Genomic DNA, 15,994 nt, shown 5'->3' with positions numbered 1-15,994 from the left:
GTGCACTGGGTTGGTTAAGAGGGGGCAAAAGTGTACTGGGTTCCTGTCAGCAGAGAAAGAAAAGCTTCTAGCACATAGTGAGGGTTTATTTTAGCCACACTCCAAAGGCTGGGAAATCTATGCAGCTCCTAGCAAACTGTACAGCTTGTAACCAGAGGTACTCAGCTTCCTGTTCAGTCAGGATCATCATCATCATACAGAATGCTTAGGAAACTCTCAGCTGCTGCCACTCTGCCATTAAGATGAAGAGTAAATTGCTTTGATGTTTGGGTTGCTTGGTTTGGGGTGAGAGTAAAAGTTGGTCCCATTTGTTGTCAGTGAGAGTTGGTCCCTTCTTTTTCTTTGCCTCAGCCCTGCCCCTCATTCCCACCAGGTGTCTTTATGGGATGCTTAAAATGATGGAGCTGAGAGCAAGACTCTGGACAGAAGCTGAGTTTCCAGAGGAGTCCCAAGGGCTATTCCACCTTCAAATCCTCCTGGTTTATGCAGGATAAAACCTGTCCTGTGCCAAATTCTCCTCAGTCCTCCTTAGCCTCTGGCTTTGCCAGTTTAGAAAGCGAGCTGGGCAGTGTCCACCTCGACTGCTTGTCCATCTACACATCCTGTAAGGACTCATTCTGCATGTGCTGTGTTGTGCTTCACAGAGACCCTGCAGGCTCCTATGGAAAAACTACCACAGGAGCTAGCTGTGAGGGACAGGCTGGGATGGGGGCTTTCTACACCTCATTCAGCATTGCTCCTGGGGTCTGGCGCTGCCCCCAAGAACCTGAGAGAGCCTAAAGCTCTCCTGTCACCCTTTCAGAGGCAAGCCCTAGGGGTAAGAGCAAGCAGATCCAACCTTGCAGTAAGAGGAACGTTTGTTGTCCATCTCCTGTGGCCAGCTCTGCTGACCCTGCTGTCATGAGCAGAGGAGAAGGCATCTTTGGAGAGAAAGCCTTTGCCAACCAGCTCTGCAGTGCATGGCAGAGCTCTGCTCTTGTTGGACTCAGAGGGCGTCAAACCCACAGTGTGGGACTTCTGCCAAAATCTATCCTTTGGGAGCAAAGGAGGCAGAGAGGAGACCTTATTGCTCTCTACAGCTCCCTGAGAGAAGGCTGCAGTGAGGTGGGTGCCTTGGTCTCTTCTTCCTAGGAACAAGGGACAGAAGAAAAGGAAATGGCCTCAAGTTGCACCAAGGGAGGTTTAGGTTGGACAGGAGAAGAAACTTCTTGACTGAAAGGGTTCTCAGAGCCTGGCACAGGCTGCCCAGGGAGGTGGCTGAGTGCCCATCCCTGGAGGTGTTTCCCAGAGGCAGAGATGTGGTGCTGAAAGCCATGGCTTAGCCCCAGCCTTGGCAGAGTTAAAGAATGGCTGATCTGGGTGATCTTGAAGGGCTTTCCCACCCTGAATGATTTGCTGGTTCTCTGATTCTATAGATGTCCTCTGCTGGTATTCCAAGGAGCTGTGCTTCATGGGATCACCTTTTTCAGAGCCTTGGAGGCAGCTGGGGTGATGTGTAGGAGGTGAGGAGAAGCAATGGGTGTGCAGCTATGTGGACCAACCAGCCATTCTTCATTTCCCATGGAGTGGAAAGCAGAAGGAGGAGACAACTCCAGAAGAGTTTGGTCCTCAGCCGTGCCAGGCTCTGTGTCACAGGCGGTGACAGGAGACTTGTATCTCATTGGGTTACACAGAGCTGTGCTCAGGCCTCACTCATTTGGCTCAGTTAGGAGGTGGTTTTCAGCACATCCTAAGGTGGTGCAGGAGCTCAAGACAAGAAGGAAGGTAAGAAATTGTCTTGGATAAATCTTTAACCTAAACACAGGAAACATAGACAGAATCAGGGACTTGCTTGGGTTGGAAAAGGCCTCCAAGATCATCAGGTCCAACCATCACCTGGGGCCACCATGGCCACTAAACCACATCCCAGAGTGCCATGTCCACAGGTTTCTGGAACACCTCCATAGAAATATCTGTTGCAGCAAACACATCTCATTTCCAAAAGACCAAGCAGACAAAACCTGCCTGGGCAGAACCTGACTGCGAAGGTTCAGGATGCAAAGGCGCAGGCCAGGACTGCCAACAGCCATGGTGGTCATGCTGCTGCTCCATGGCCTTCCCTCTTCCAGGAAAATGCTGCCATGCACTGCTTAACCTGTGAACAGTTCACTTAACAGTCACCAAGCATGGAATGTTGGCACTGGAAACAACCAGCTCCAGGCTTCTGGTTTGAGTTACGGTTCCAAGATCACCCAAGGGCTGGAGCACCTCCCCTATGGGGAGTTAGGGCTGTTCAGCCTGGAGAAGGCTGCAAAGAGACCTCAGAGCAGCCTTCCAGTACCTGAGTGGGCTGCAGGAGAGCTGGGGAGGGACTTTTGACAAGGGCTGGGAGTGACAGGATGAGTGGTGATGGCTTTGAGGTGGAAGAGGGGAGATTGAGGCTGGAGATGAGGAAGAAATTCTTGACAGTGAGGGTGGGGAGACTCTGGCACAGGTTGCCCAGGGAGGTTGCGGGTGCCCACTCCCTGCAGGTGCTCAAGGCCAGGTTGGGTGAGGCCTTGAGCAAGCTGGGCTGGTGGGAGGTGTCTCTGCCCATGGCAGGGGGTTGGGACTGGATGATCTTTGAGGTACCTTCCAACCCAACCCTCTCCATGATTCCCTATGTGCATCTCTTTACAATTTAGTAGCATTTATTTGGAAACTAAAGTGTAGCAGTTCAGGGCTGATGTGGAGCTTCTCAATCAGCAATTCTGCCTCTGGTTTTAGGAAAGAAATCAAGGGAGCTTTCTGCAAGGCAGCAAGGTGCCAGGCAGTGAAACCACCATGAGCCAATTGCCAGCTGCCTGCTGGAAGCTGCTGCCTGCCCTGCTCCTCTAGTGTGGGATAACAATTACAGCTGGAGTGATGTCACAAGCAGAACATCATCATCACAGGCAGGACCTTTTTGTGGAAGGGTTCTGAGTCTTCCAGCTTTGTAGCCTAAAATGGAAGCCTTGCAGAGGGCTGTGCTGTGAATCACTGCCCTGGCCACTCATTAAGTGAGCATGTTGTTAATTACATGTCTGGGATGTAATTATCCTGCTTATTGCTGATCGTGGCCTGCTGCTGTGCCATTGATCATCTGCTTGGCTGGCCTAGCCAAGGGGAAACTCCTGCACCCCACAGAACAGCTGCTGTGTGCCCCACCACAGGAGGAAGCTCCTATCCCAGTGGAAGCTGGGAATTCGGGTCCACAGACATGGGGATGCCTCCAGGGGTCACTTTTCAGCTCCCACTGTGCTCTACCAGCTGTAGGGAGCTGGTCTGTAACCTGAGTAATGTGAGGGGAAGGAGCTGATGGGATAATGAGAGGGACTGTGCTGTGGTTTTGCAGTAAGGGATGTGGGAGAGGGGATTTCAAAGGGGAAAGGGGGACAGAAGTGCTCAGAATTCTGGTGTGGAAGGCTTTTTGAAGCAGCAGCTTTGATGGACCACTGTGCTCTCCATAAATACAATGCAGGGGAGGTTCAGGTTGGGCATCAGGAGGAAGTTCTGCACAGTGAGGGTGGTGAGACACTGGGACAGGCTGCCCAGAGAGGTGGTGGAGGCCCCATCCCTCGAGACATTCAAGAGCAGACTTGATGTGTCCCTGGGCAGCCTGCTCTAGTTGGAGGTGTCCCTGCTGAGTGCAGGGGGGCTGTACAAGCTGACCTTTGAGGGTCCCTTCCACCCCAATGCAATCTTCTGACCCTTACTGTGCAAGTGCTGGTATTCATGGTAAGGGGAATGGGAAGTACAGGAATTTACCTCCCTTCAGGGTGGTGACTTCTCTTTCTTGACAACCTCCCAGCGTTCAGCAGGGTGAGCAGTTCTCCCCAGCAGTGGTCCCCATGGCAGATGCTCCATGGAAGCAGATTAAGCAACAGATCTCCAGAATTTTCAGAGGTGCTTGGAAGGTTGCAGAGTCCTGTGGGGTCAGGTGTTTGGGAGGCTTTAGTCTCAGCCTAGCACTCAGACTGTTTCAGCAGCTCCTGCTGCACAACCCTGCGGTTTGCAGTTGAGAGGCTTGCTCAGGATTGGTTCTGTGCACCTGGGGGTTGTGTTCTCTGCTCTGAAAGTGAGAACCAGGCAGTGTGAAACTGCAGGAAAAGGTTCCAGTGTCATCAGCTTGTTAGCCCTGCAGACAGATGTGGTTTGCTAAAGCTCCTTGTCTGGGGAACTGTACCAGCATTCAGTGTGCACAAGATCCCTACAAACAGGAGAGACTATCTGCTGTCTGCTCATCTCCTGTCTTCCATGTTGCAGCACAATAAACCCTGTAGCCCTGCCCGTTCCCTCTTCCCTCGTGCAAGTTGTCACTGCAGCTGCTTTCTTCTGCTGGTCAGGGAGCAGAGTTTTGTTCCTCACCTTCATGGTGAGCATTGCAAACACCCAGAGTCTGTGCAGTGTCTGCAACAGGGTATGGGAGCTGGGGGTGGTCAGTCCGGAGAAGAGGAGGCTGAGGGGAGACCTCATTGCTCTGTACAGCTCCCTGAGAGGAGGCTGCAGCCAGATGGGGGTTGGGCTCTTCTCCCTAGGGACAAGTGACAGAAGGAGAGGAAATGGCCTCAATTGCACTGGGCAGGTTCAGTCTGGATATTAGGAACAATTTCTTCCCAGCAAGGGTTCTCAGGCACTGAACAGGTTGCCCAGGAAGGTGTTGGAGTCACCATTCCTGGAGGGGTTTAAAAGAAGTTTGGATGAGGAGCTTAGGGACATGGCCTAAGGGTTGTGTACAGAGAGATGTTAGGTTATGGTTGGCCTGGATGGTCTTAAGGTCTTTTCCAGCCAGGTGATTCTGTGATTCTATAACCATGACTAGAGTACCCTGTAAGTGTCCTCTAAAGCAGGCAGGTTTGGAGGTGATTTGTGTCCTACCTGCAAGTTAGACCTTCATGTTTGCCACCTTCCTGTCCTAATGCTGGAGTTACCTTCAGGGGGTAAAGTTGCTGATTTCTTCATTTCCTTTATAAAAGGATAAATTCACTACATTTCCCAGCTTCCCTTTGTTGGGGGCTGGAAAATCCACCTTGGGAGGAGAGGCCTAGACCCTAAACAGCCTGGAGATGAAGAAACTTGAGGATCTCATCGATGCTGATCAATAGCTACAGGGTGAGGGGCAAGAGGGTGGGGCTGGGCTCTGTTCAGTGGTGCCCAGTGGCAGCACAAGGGGCAATGGGCACAGACTGGAACCCAGGAGGTGTCACTCAAACATAAGTAGAAACTTGTTTGGTGTGCAGGTGCTGGAGGCCTGGAGCAGGCTGCCCAGAGAGGTTGTGGAGTCTCCTTCTCTGGAGGCTTTCAAACCTCACCTGGACATGTTCCCGAGGGATTTACTTTGGGTGACTCTGCTCCAGCAGTGGGGTTGGACTGGATGATCTGCAGGGGTCCTTTCCAGCCCTACCATCCTGTGGTTCTGTGGTTCATAAGGAGACACTGAGCAGCACTTTGTAGGAACCTCTTGCCCTGTGTAGGCGAGGCCAGACACCATGGATGGCAGCATGCAGGGCTCGGGGCATGTCAGCGTCTGCCTGCTCTGAGCCATCTCTTCTGCTGGTCAGTGCCAATGGCTTTGATCTCGCTCGCGTCTAACCTGCAAAGGTCAGGAGATGCAGTTCTCTCAGCAGCATCTGCTCATGCAGCCAGCACACCTCCAGATCCTCCATGGGCTCAGCCAACATCTGTGGGACAGGACAGCAAGGAGTCCTGTTCTGAACTCCGCTCCACTCGTGTCCATCCTTTGAGCACAGAGGACAGTGCAGAGCCTTGTGCAGCCAGCCAGTCTGATGCCACTCTGCCAGCCACGCTGTCACCTTACACTGCAGGCCGCTGCAGCCCTGCCCCAGCTCCACACTGCAGGCTGTTGGCCGTGGTGGTGGAACCCTGGGAGCTGGCTGAGCAGCTGCAGTGACCCCTTGCCCTGCTCTGCTGCTGGCAGCTGCCTGCCATGTGGAGAGGAAAGCTCACAGCCTGAGCTGTGCCTCCTGAGGCAGAGAGCTCCAGACAGACAGGTCTGAGCATGCCGCTGCTTTGGAAACAAACTGCTGGAGCCCAGAACTTCTTTGTGTGGTGCTAAAAAAAGAAGAGTGGCTAAATATTGAAGGCCTCCTGCTTTGGTGACAAGTGGATGTGTGACAGTGGCTCCTTGGGAAAAAGGAGGAGAGCTTAGGATCAAAAATGAGAAGCATCCCCAGCCCTCATATCTGCATAAGGAATTAGTGAACCTGCCAGCACAGGTTGGACTGGCTAAAGAGGCTGATCAGGTTCCTCTGGTTTCTGTTGGAGAGCAGTGTCACAGCTCCCTGCAGTCAGACCAACAGCCAGGTACCAGAGGGGAAGGCTGAGTCCCTCTGCAGTGGCTTCTACCCACATGGGGTGCTCAGTGCCACCAGGAGCTTGGGGGTGGGGGCGAAAGAATTAACCTGGAACGGAAGCAAGAGATTTAAATGGAGCTAAAGACCAAAGTGAGATGTGATGTGGAGACAGAGATGCTAAACCTGAGATCATCAGAAAGGAAAGCCAGGCTGGCTCTGCACAGAGTGCCAAGAGTTCTCTCGCTGCTGGCGCTGTCCTGCTGAGCCCCCACCAGCCTTTGTCTGGCTGCCACAGCACTGCACCGCTCTCCTTCCCCTTCTGGGCAGAGGTCATAGTCGTGGTGCCCAGCTGTGCTGCCTCTGCTGAGCAGGTTAACTGCTTGAGGTCTTTCATCTAGACAAATGTTTTACCACTGCTTCCTGCTGCAGGATGACACTGAGCTGCTCCTCAGAGGTCAAACCCAGACGAGTCAGCAATGCTGTCATTGCCTCATCGCTGTATTTTCACGCCCTCACTCAGACCCATGGGAGTAAGGGGATCAGCGTTGTGAATGAACACAAATAGTGATGAAGTGGTCTTTTGGGGGCAAGATTTGCTTCTCCCAAGGAAGTGCTTGGGTATTGTCTTATTTTGAAGTGCCACTGTAAAGCTGGGTTGTCCCAGAAGTGCCATTTTACACCAAATTGTGACAGCTGCACACAACCTACCAGCCAGCTTGCACAGTGAGAGAGAGCACAGCTTCCAGCTCGCCTTTGGGCCGTGTGAGCTCAGCTCTGTCAGCAGCTCCCTTTGTGGTGGGGACTCTCAGGTGAGCTGGGCCCTGGGCTTTTCTTGGCCTTTGTCTTTCAGCTTCTCTCTGTGGTACTCAAGATGCCAAATAATGAGTGAGAAGATGCCCTGAGGCTTGCTCACCTGGCCAAGCCCTGGCAATGTCCAGGGGATAGGAGTGGAGCACCCCACACACAGGCAGAGAAGCACCTTAAATGAAACCAGATGTAAGCACCTGGAAAGATGCCATTGTAGGGCACCAAAGGTTTCAGGAGATAAGGTGGAATCATGGGAATATTAAGGTGGGAAAAGACCTCTAAGATAAACAACTCCCACTGTGAACCCAACAGGGACAGGCTGAGGGAGCTGGGGTTGTTCAGTCTGGAGGAGGCTGAGGGGCGACCTCATTGCTCTCTACAGCTCCCTGAGAGAAGGCTGCAGTGAGGTGGGTGCCTTGGTCTCTTCTTCCTAGGAACAAGTGACAGGAGAAAAGGAAATGGCCTCAAGTTGCACCAAGGGAGGTTTAGGTTGGACATGAGAAGAAACTTCTTGACTGAAAGGGTTCTCAGAGCCTGCCACAGGCTGCCCAGGGAGGTGGCTGAGTGCCCATCCCTGGAGGTGTTTCCCAGAGGCAGAGATGTGGTGCTGAGGGTCATGGCTTAGCCCCAGCCTTGGTGGAGTTATAGAAGGGTTGGGCTGGATGATCAAAACACTTCTATAATGCTGTGATTCTGTGACTGTCATTGGTTGGGGGATTGGCAGGTTTTTAAGTAGATCTTCAGTAGTACATTCAAAGAAGAGTTTGGAAGGTGGCTTCTGGATGGAATTATTGGGTGCCAGGTGTGTGTGAGGAGTCACTCCTGGTAAAGGTTGTTCTCTGGGCTGGCTTGACTCAGGACTGGTGGGACATTTTCAGGTGAACAGGACCTGTGTCAATCAGTGCTTAACTGAATGAGTGATGTCTTTTTATTGTCTGCTGTCTGCACTGGAGGTCAGATTCAATCTTCCAGGAAGGATATGAGTCCACATGCCTGGAGGTGTTCCAGAAAGGTGTGGCCATGGCACTGGGGGCCATGGTTTAGTGGCCATGGTGGTGTTGGGTTGATGGTTGGGCTGAGTGATCTTGGAGGGCTTTTCCAATCCAAACAATTCTCTGACCTGTGCCCATGAGCCCCCAGTGAGGGTACAGACAACTGGCATGTTTATTTTTGAGTTAGGAGACAGGGTTTAAAAGATGTTTGGATGAGGAACTCAGAGCCATGGTCTAAGAGTTGTGTACAGGGAGACCTTGGATTATGGTTGGACTTGATGGTCCTCAGGCCTTTTCCACCCATGTGATGTTGTGATTCTGTGACAGTTCTGTCCACATAGTTCCTGTGCTGGTTCTCACAAGGCAGTGTTCTGCTGTGGTACTAAAAAGTGATCTAGGAGTGGACTTGGTTGCTGTTGGAGTTCCCCTAGCATGTGCCAGCGGCTGCAGCCGGAGCACAGGTGAAAGTCTCAGGGTGCCTGCTCAGCAGCAGGCTCATTTTCTGCAGCACCATCTCCATGGCACCCTTCACTCGACTTCTGTCCTCTGACTGTTCAGATGTTCTACATTTAACCCCTTGATGCAGCCACTCTGCAGGAAGTGCTTGAGAAAGGCTGCTTTGCTGCGCCGAGGGATTCAGCAGACTTCCAGGGCTCTGCCTTTACCCGAGCCCTTCCCACAGCCCATTTATTTCTAACACACACTGCCCAGCTCAGATTTCTCTGCAGCCCAGAGCCCTGGACATAAATTTATGCAGTGACATGATGGAAACAATAAAAAACTGCTCTTATTACCCTGCTTTGAACAGCAGCTTCCAGAGCCCAGCTGATCCTCTCCAAGCAACCACCACCTCTGAGGTTCACATTGCAGAGCTCTGCTCCCCCACCCCCACCCCCCTTTTTTTTTGTGTGTGGACTTCTAAGGGGATTTAATCAACCTACAGGATGTGATTCAAAGCAAAAAATGTAATTAAGAAAAATCTCTCCTTTTTTTCCTGTAGGCAGAGAGCAGCTTGTTTTCATTAATTTCATGAAGAATGTTGTTTTTCTTGGCTGGAAGCTGAAGCTCACGGGACAAAAGAAGATTGATGGGGTGCTCCACAAAATCACCCAGGCCTTGTGCTGCAGCTCTGGTTTTGCAGTGCCCACCAGAGGCCCTGGAGCTGGAAGTTTCTCTGTGTCCCTCTCTATAAAGCTCTGTTTCCAGAAGGGGCTTTGCTGCAGAGATCAGCTCAGAGCTAAGCTCTCACAGACACGATGGTGGTGCCTGCATGGTGTGGGGAGCACTGAGATGCTCATGGCAGCAGCTTGGAGTCTGAGAGAGTTCTGGCATGGAAAAGTGAATCACAGAATGGCTTGGGTTGGAAAGGACCTCAAAGATCATCCACTTCCAACCCCCTGCCATGGGCAGGGACACCTCATGGTTCAGTGCTCAAGCCTCTGAGCTGTCACCTCAAGTGTTCCTGGCCACCGGGATTTTACTTACTCAACAGGAAACTAATTTAATTAGCTCAAGGAACAGCCCAGCACAGATGCCTGGATGAAAGTCGTTCCATTCCTGGCAGGGTGCTCGGCTCCTGACATCAGATGGAACAGCAGAGACCTTGGAGATCATCAGGTCCAACAGCTCACCAAGAGCTCACAATCCCACCACCCCTGCTGAGCCACCACCACTAAACTACGTCCTTCAGCACCTCATCCATGTGGCTTTTAAATACTTCCAGGGATGGGGACTCCACTACCTCCCTGGGCAGCCTGTTCCAATCCCTGACCACTCCTGCAGCAACCTAGCCCTCCCCTGGCACAATTTCAGGCCATTTCCTTGCCTTCTATCACTTGTTCCTAGGCAGAAGAACCAACCCCCATCTCAATCTCACCTCCTTTCAGGGAACTGTGGACTGCAATAAGGTCTCCCCTCAGCCTGCTCTTTTCTTCCTGGGTGTTTGATTTGAACCCCCTTTATTCCACTCTTCATAGCCCCCCCCAAATGGTGTTTGCAAGGACAGGAGCAGTCATCCATCCCTCTGCTTGGCAAAGTCTAGTGTTGGCTCTTTCAACGTCATCCTTCTGGCTGCTTTGTTTGCCTGCCCTTCCTGGCCAGGGCTGGGCTGCCTGAGAATATGGCAAGTGCTGGTGTTCTCCTTACCCACCATTAACCACTTGGCACTGCAGCTGCAGCCAGCTCTGCACAAGATCTGTGAAAGCAAAGAGCCCCCCTGCTTGCTGGCTTCACTGCAGGGAACATGCTCCCCTCCCATCTGCTGCCTTCATTATGATTTAAAAGCAAATCAGGAGGCAGAATGGGATTAGCAGTGTGGGTGGCACCAGTGGAAAACAAGCTCAGAGCTGGCAGTTCCCCTGCCAAGCTCATGTGAAATTGCTCATTTCGGCTGGCAGCTTCAGCTGGGCTTGGTGTAGTGACAACTGGGCCTGGAGGGTAGGAATCCATTTCCATCTTAGAGCAGCTTCTGCACTGGAACCCCAGCCTTGGTAGCTGTGTGCTTGTCTGTCTTGGGTTGCAGAGTGTCCTTCTGCTCTGCTCTGCCAGACTGGGCTCCTTAGCTGTTGTCTGGACTTGTCCCAGGTCCCCTTGGCAGCTCTGGCACAAATTGAGGCCATTTCCTGTTCTCCTATCACTTGTTGCCAGGGAGAAAAACCAAGCCCCACCTGGCTGCAGCCTCCTCTCAGGGAGCTGTAGAGAGCAATGAGGTCTCCCCTCGGCCTCCTCTTCTCCACACTAAGCATCCAAAGGTGCCTCAGCTGCTCCTCACCAGCCCTGTTCTCCAGACCCCTCCCCAGCTTCTGGCCCTGCTCCAGCCTCTCAGTGTCCTTTCAGTGGTGGCCCCAAGCCTGATCACAGTGTGTGAGGTGTGGCCTCCCCAGTGTCCCTGAAGTAATTGAGGTGCCCACCCAGATTTATTGGAACCAATCTCAGCCAAGGCCCTGGGCTGCTGCTCTGCCAGCTGCTTCCAAACAAGCTCCCTCGGCATGTTTGGGTTTTTCTGCAGCTGTAAAATTCCATTTTCTGCTCCATGATTGCTGTTTATTTTTTTAATCTGATTTATGTAAACAGCATTAGGTAGGGATGCAGTTTGTGGGGAAGGTGAGAGGGTCAAAATCCTGTTTAATTCTCTTGTACCCACTTGGGAAGCAGCCAAGCTAAAGGAATGCAGGGAAGGTAAGGTTCCAGTAACCACAGGCTCAGGATGGGGGCAGGGGAGTGGGAGGGTCTGTCTGTGCTGGGCACAGCCACTCTGCCCCTAGCCTGCAGCCTTCGTGTGGTGGTTGTGTGCCAAGATGCAAGGCCATGGCAGGGAACACCAGGGATAAACGTCTAAGCTCTCTGCAGCTACTTATCGGTTGGCCTGTGGGGTGGGAGGGACAAGAGGAAGCTGGTGGGGCAGGTCACCTGGCAGGGCAGGTCACCTGGCTTGCTTGTCTTTGGCAGTGTGGTTCAGACAGAAGAAATGAGTTGATGTTGGAGATGATAACCAGCCCCTCAGTGTCCTCCCTGGGGTGAAGGGCCCAAAACTCAGCCCAGTATTTGAGGTGTGGCCTCCCCAGAGCCCAGTCCAGGGGCATGATCCCTGAGGTTGTAGAGTGTGGCTGTTGGTCAGCTTGCAGAAGGACATTCTTGAAGGGAAATAGCTCTGATATTTTTCTGCCCTTAGTGTGCTCCCCCAATCCTCAGGTCTTGCTTTTGTTTTGTTGTTTTTAATAAGGTTTCTCTACCTTTGCTTACAAACTGTGTTGAGCTCAGTGTCACTGCTGGCTCTGTGGTGGCTTCACTGTGCCCAGAGCTCACTCACAGAAGGCTGCTGTGTTATCCTTGAGCAGCAAAAGACTCATGGCAGACTCAGTCCTGGTCATTTTTCATCTGAAGCCTCATTCAGATGGTAACTGGAGGAGACTTTGTGGACTTGGTTCCCAGTTGAAAAGGAAAAGAACCAACCACCTTCATCTGTGGGCTGCTAGGGTAGGAAAGAATTGAAGGAAACCGACCTGGGACTTAGCACAGACACTCAAAGGTGAGCCTGCAAACCAGCTTGTGAAACCAGACACCTCGGGTGTCACCGGGAGGGGCATGGGGACCGGAGTGCATCCCGGTGGAGATCAGGGCCAGTGCTGCTGGAGCTGCCCTAACAGAACAGCCTCTGGAGGAACTCACCCGTTCTGAAGAGCTCAGGGCCTGCAGAGCTGGGCTGAATGAGTGCTCTGCAGCTGGGCTGCTGCAGGGCTGAGTGCTGGCTCCAGGCTCTGCTGAAGCAGCCTCCCCACAGCACTGCTGGTGAATGCTCACAGAGCCCTGGGTGAGGGCTGGGGACTCTCAGTGTGCATGGAGCTGTAGCCGTCCAGGTCAGGTTTTCACATCCAGAGCTTGCAGCTGTCCCACACTTGCCTTTCTGATGGATTTTGTTGTGTTTCTGCAATCTGAACTATTGGTGGCTCCAGCTGAAACCAGGCACTTGTTTTGGGAGACAGACTGAAGGAGGAGGCTGGGGGAGAAAGCAGAGCCCTAGTTACAGAACAGAGGTCACAGGGGGATGAAGTCACTTGCCTCTGGCCACCTTCAGTGACAAAGCCAGTCTTGATTTCTGCCCTGTATCCATGGTGCCACAGACTTCTCACCTTTCAAAGGTTATGTCACTTTTTGACTCATAGACTGGTTAAAGATCATCCAGTCCCAACCCCCTGCCATGGGCAGGGACACCTCCCACTAGCCCAGCTTGAACAAAGCCACATCCAACCTGGCCTTGAACACCTCCAGGCTTGGAACCGCCACAACTTCTCTGGGCAACCTGTTCCAGTGCCTCACCATCCTCATGGGCAAGAATTGCTTCATCATGGCTCATCTCAATCCAGTTCTTCCAGTTTGAAGCCATCATCCCTTGTCCTGTCACTCCAGGCCATTGTCCAAAGTCCCTCCCTGGCTCTCCTGGAGCCTTCTCTTCTCCAGGCTGAACAGCTACAGGAGCGTGTCTGAGCTTCCACCTCATCCCAGCCCCATGCACACTCTCTGCATGTTTGTGCACTCCTGTCACAGGCACAGATCTGAAACAGGCCCTGGTGCATGCAGACAGGTATCTGCAGAAGAAAACGAGCAAGGGGAGGCTGGCCAGCCTTCATTTGTCTGCTCTAGTTAGCACTCAGAGGGCTTCCATTCCCCAGTTTGCTCCACAGAGCAAGGAAGTGCTCCTCACTTGTGCCTCCAAATCAGGAATGCAGGAGTGCAGCTGCAGAGATCATGCATTGTCCCCAGGGGCTGGGGCTGAGCAGATGAGGTGTCACTGGGGTGCTTGTGCAGGCAGAGCTCTCTCTAATGAGTCTCTTGAGCCTGGCTGGTGGCAGGGTAGGCTCTGAGCTCATCAGCTGCTCTGTGACAGCCCTGGCAGGCAGAGCTGGCTCCCACAGGTCACTCACCTGTGCTGTGGGAATGCTCATTTCCAGCTCCATCTCTTCCGGCACAGGATGCTGATGGCTGGTTTTGAGAACACTGAATCCCCTCAAAAACAGAAAACTAATGCAGAAAAGGCTGTCTGTGGCTGCCAGGGCATGTGGGGCAGAGGGGAGCTGCGTCAGGGCCATGGGTGATACACTTCATTAATATTTATAGCAGCCGGCTGCAGACAGCACTGGAAATGCCTGGGTGGCTTTGAAAAGGGGTCCACAAAAGTCACCTATGAGCACAGGACTGTGTCAGGGAGGGTGAGCAGGGGGAGAGTGTGGTGGAGGGAGAAGCAGGAGGGACTCATTGCTGATGGACAGCCTGTACTGGATAGAGCCTGCAGCAGGAATTGGTATGTTCACAGAACCACAGAACGGGTTGGATTGGAAGGGACCTTCAAGATCATCCAGTCCTAACCCACTGCCACAGGCAGGGACACCTCCCATCAGCACAGCTTGCTCAAGGCCTCATCCAGCCTGGCCTTGAACACCTCCAGGGTGTTCATCCACAGTGTTCATCCAGGGTGTTCATCCACAACCTCCCTGGGCAGCCTGTTCCAGTGTCTCCCCACCCTCACTGTCAAGAATTTCTTCCTCATCTCCAGTCTCAATCTCCCCTCTCCCAGCTCAAAGCCACTGCCCTCCTCCTAGCACTACCCAGTTCTTCTGTAGCCCCCTTCAGGTACTGGAGGCTGCTCCAAGGTCCATGCAGCCTTCTCTTCTCAAGGCTGAGTATGTTTCAATACAGCTCAACCTGGCTGTGCTTGCAGAAAAGTTCATCATGCCCTCCCCAGGGTACCCCACATAACTCTTGAGTAGCAAACCTGAGGCAACCTTTCCATAAACTAGTTGCAAGCATTGCCGTGAAGGTGTTCACTAAGGACTCCATGAGAAAGAGGGCAAAGAGTCCTGAAGCTGTGGCAGCACATGGCAAGGTTCCTGTGCACCCAGGGCTGTGCCCAGCTGGGGAAGGGCCAGCTCTCCCCTCCTGCCTGCCTGCAGTTTCCATGGAGAATGGCAGTGCTGGTGCCTCTGAAGAGGAGCACACGGGGCAGAAACGTGAACATGGATGAATGGGTCTCCTGTAGGCAGCCACCATCTGGACACTGGTGGTTTGAGTTCATTTACCTGAGGTCCCAGCTCCAGAGGTGCTTTGGAAGCCCTGGCCTTTGCTCTGAGCCAGCGGCTTCATAAGCAGCTGTGGACCAACTGTGTTGTTACCAAGTGGAGTGTCATTCTGAAGTGCCACCTGTGAGGCTGACTGTGACTTGTGTTGTTTCCTTACAGGAGGCATTCAGCAGTTTGGAGGAGGGAAACACCAAGCTAGCGAGGAGGCCACGAGCAGGGAGGCACCAGGGCCCGGTTCCTTTCTTTCTCCACGGCGAAGGTCATTCAAGGGACAACTGAAGCTGGCAAGACCCTGGGTTGTTTGGGTTTGGGTTTTTCCCCTGCAGTTTCTTTCCAACCTTGCACGTGTTTTGGATACCTTGTGAATTCAGAGACCTGTGTGAAGATGAAGCTGTTGCTTACTTGATCCATGGCATGGACTCTTGCAGTCTTTTGTGTTTCGGGGGTGTTTGGTTTGTTCTTCCCACCACGGCGCTGCATCTTCGTAAGGATTCGGAAGCTTCCACCAGCCATGTCTTAAACACGCTCAGACACCACGCTTGGTGTTCACACTTCTTCAGCAGCAACCAGAAAACCCCCAGCCAATGGTGGCAGAAAGGAGTTTGTGTTTTCTGTGAGGGCTGGGCACGTTCTGCAGTCAATGGGAAGAGGATTTCTGCCAGAGCGAGCCCGGCTTGTCCAGTCAGCTGGCAATGACAGCACCTCGCCCCCCTTCTGAAGCACTGTCAGGTTCTCTCCTCATCATCTCCTCTGAAGCTTCATGGCCATTTGCAGAACCTTGGCAATAACTGCCTGGGTACCTCTGTGAGTCTGGGTCCTTGCTCAGGCTGTGGAAAGCTGGAGCAAAGCCACGAGGGGACGTCGGCAGCTGACAGACAGACAAGGGGTTCTTTCTGGGGTCTTGTTCCCTTCAAGAAGATTTCTCTCTTTGATGGGTCCTGGCTAACATCTCTGTTTTTTCCTCACACTATTTAGCTTTCTGGAATGTTTTATTGAAAAAAAAAAAAAAAAGCAAACCTGAGGTGATGAAACTGTTTGGTTTAACTCAAAGCAGATCCTGAGGTACAGAAAACCTTCTGTTGAACCAGGCATTAAACTGAGCTGTGGGACTCTGCCACACACAAAGCCCCGGTGCAGAGCTTTCCTCATCCCAAGCTGCTTGCCTTCCACACCAAAGCACCTCCTGAGTTCCCTTCCACAGGGATTCTGAGCTGATGGGGAGGCACTGGGAGATGCTGCTGTGTCTCTGGGTTAATCATTCAAATGCAAGCTCTGCAGGACCCCTCGGTGGTGAGGTGGTAGAGAAGGAAGC

The 15,994-nt window shown here is 52.7% G+C and overlaps 1 protein-coding gene across 6 annotated transcripts in view; it reads left to right on the top strand.

The window, feature by feature from the left end:
- CDK14 (cyclin dependent kinase 14) overlaps positions 1 to 15,698 on the top strand; it is a 116,371-nt gene extending 100,673 nt beyond the window's left edge. For 5 of the 6 annotated variants that reach the window (XM_068156908.1, XM_068156906.1, XM_068156909.1 and 2 more), the window contains one exon: positions 14,842 to 15,698. The gene's annotated coding sequence lies outside the window, so the exon portion shown is untranslated. Of the gene's footprint in view, positions 1 to 9,110; positions 10,139 to 14,841 lie in introns of those variants that run through there. The other variant, XM_068156907.1, reaches the window with a different exon arrangement.
- Positions 15,699 to 15,994: the final 296 nt, after the last annotated feature.

The sequence above is a fragment of the Melanerpes formicivorus genome, unplaced genomic scaffold (genome assembly GCF_026170545.1).
Source record: "Melanerpes formicivorus ecotype bairdi unplaced genomic scaffold, bMelFor1.0.p_v2 SCAF_35, whole genome shotgun sequence".
NCBI classification, from domain to species: domain Eukaryota; kingdom Metazoa; phylum Chordata; class Aves; order Piciformes; family Picidae; genus Melanerpes; species Melanerpes formicivorus.
Note: the sequence above shows the minus strand (reverse complement) of the source record. Positions and strands in the feature narration are given on the sequence as shown.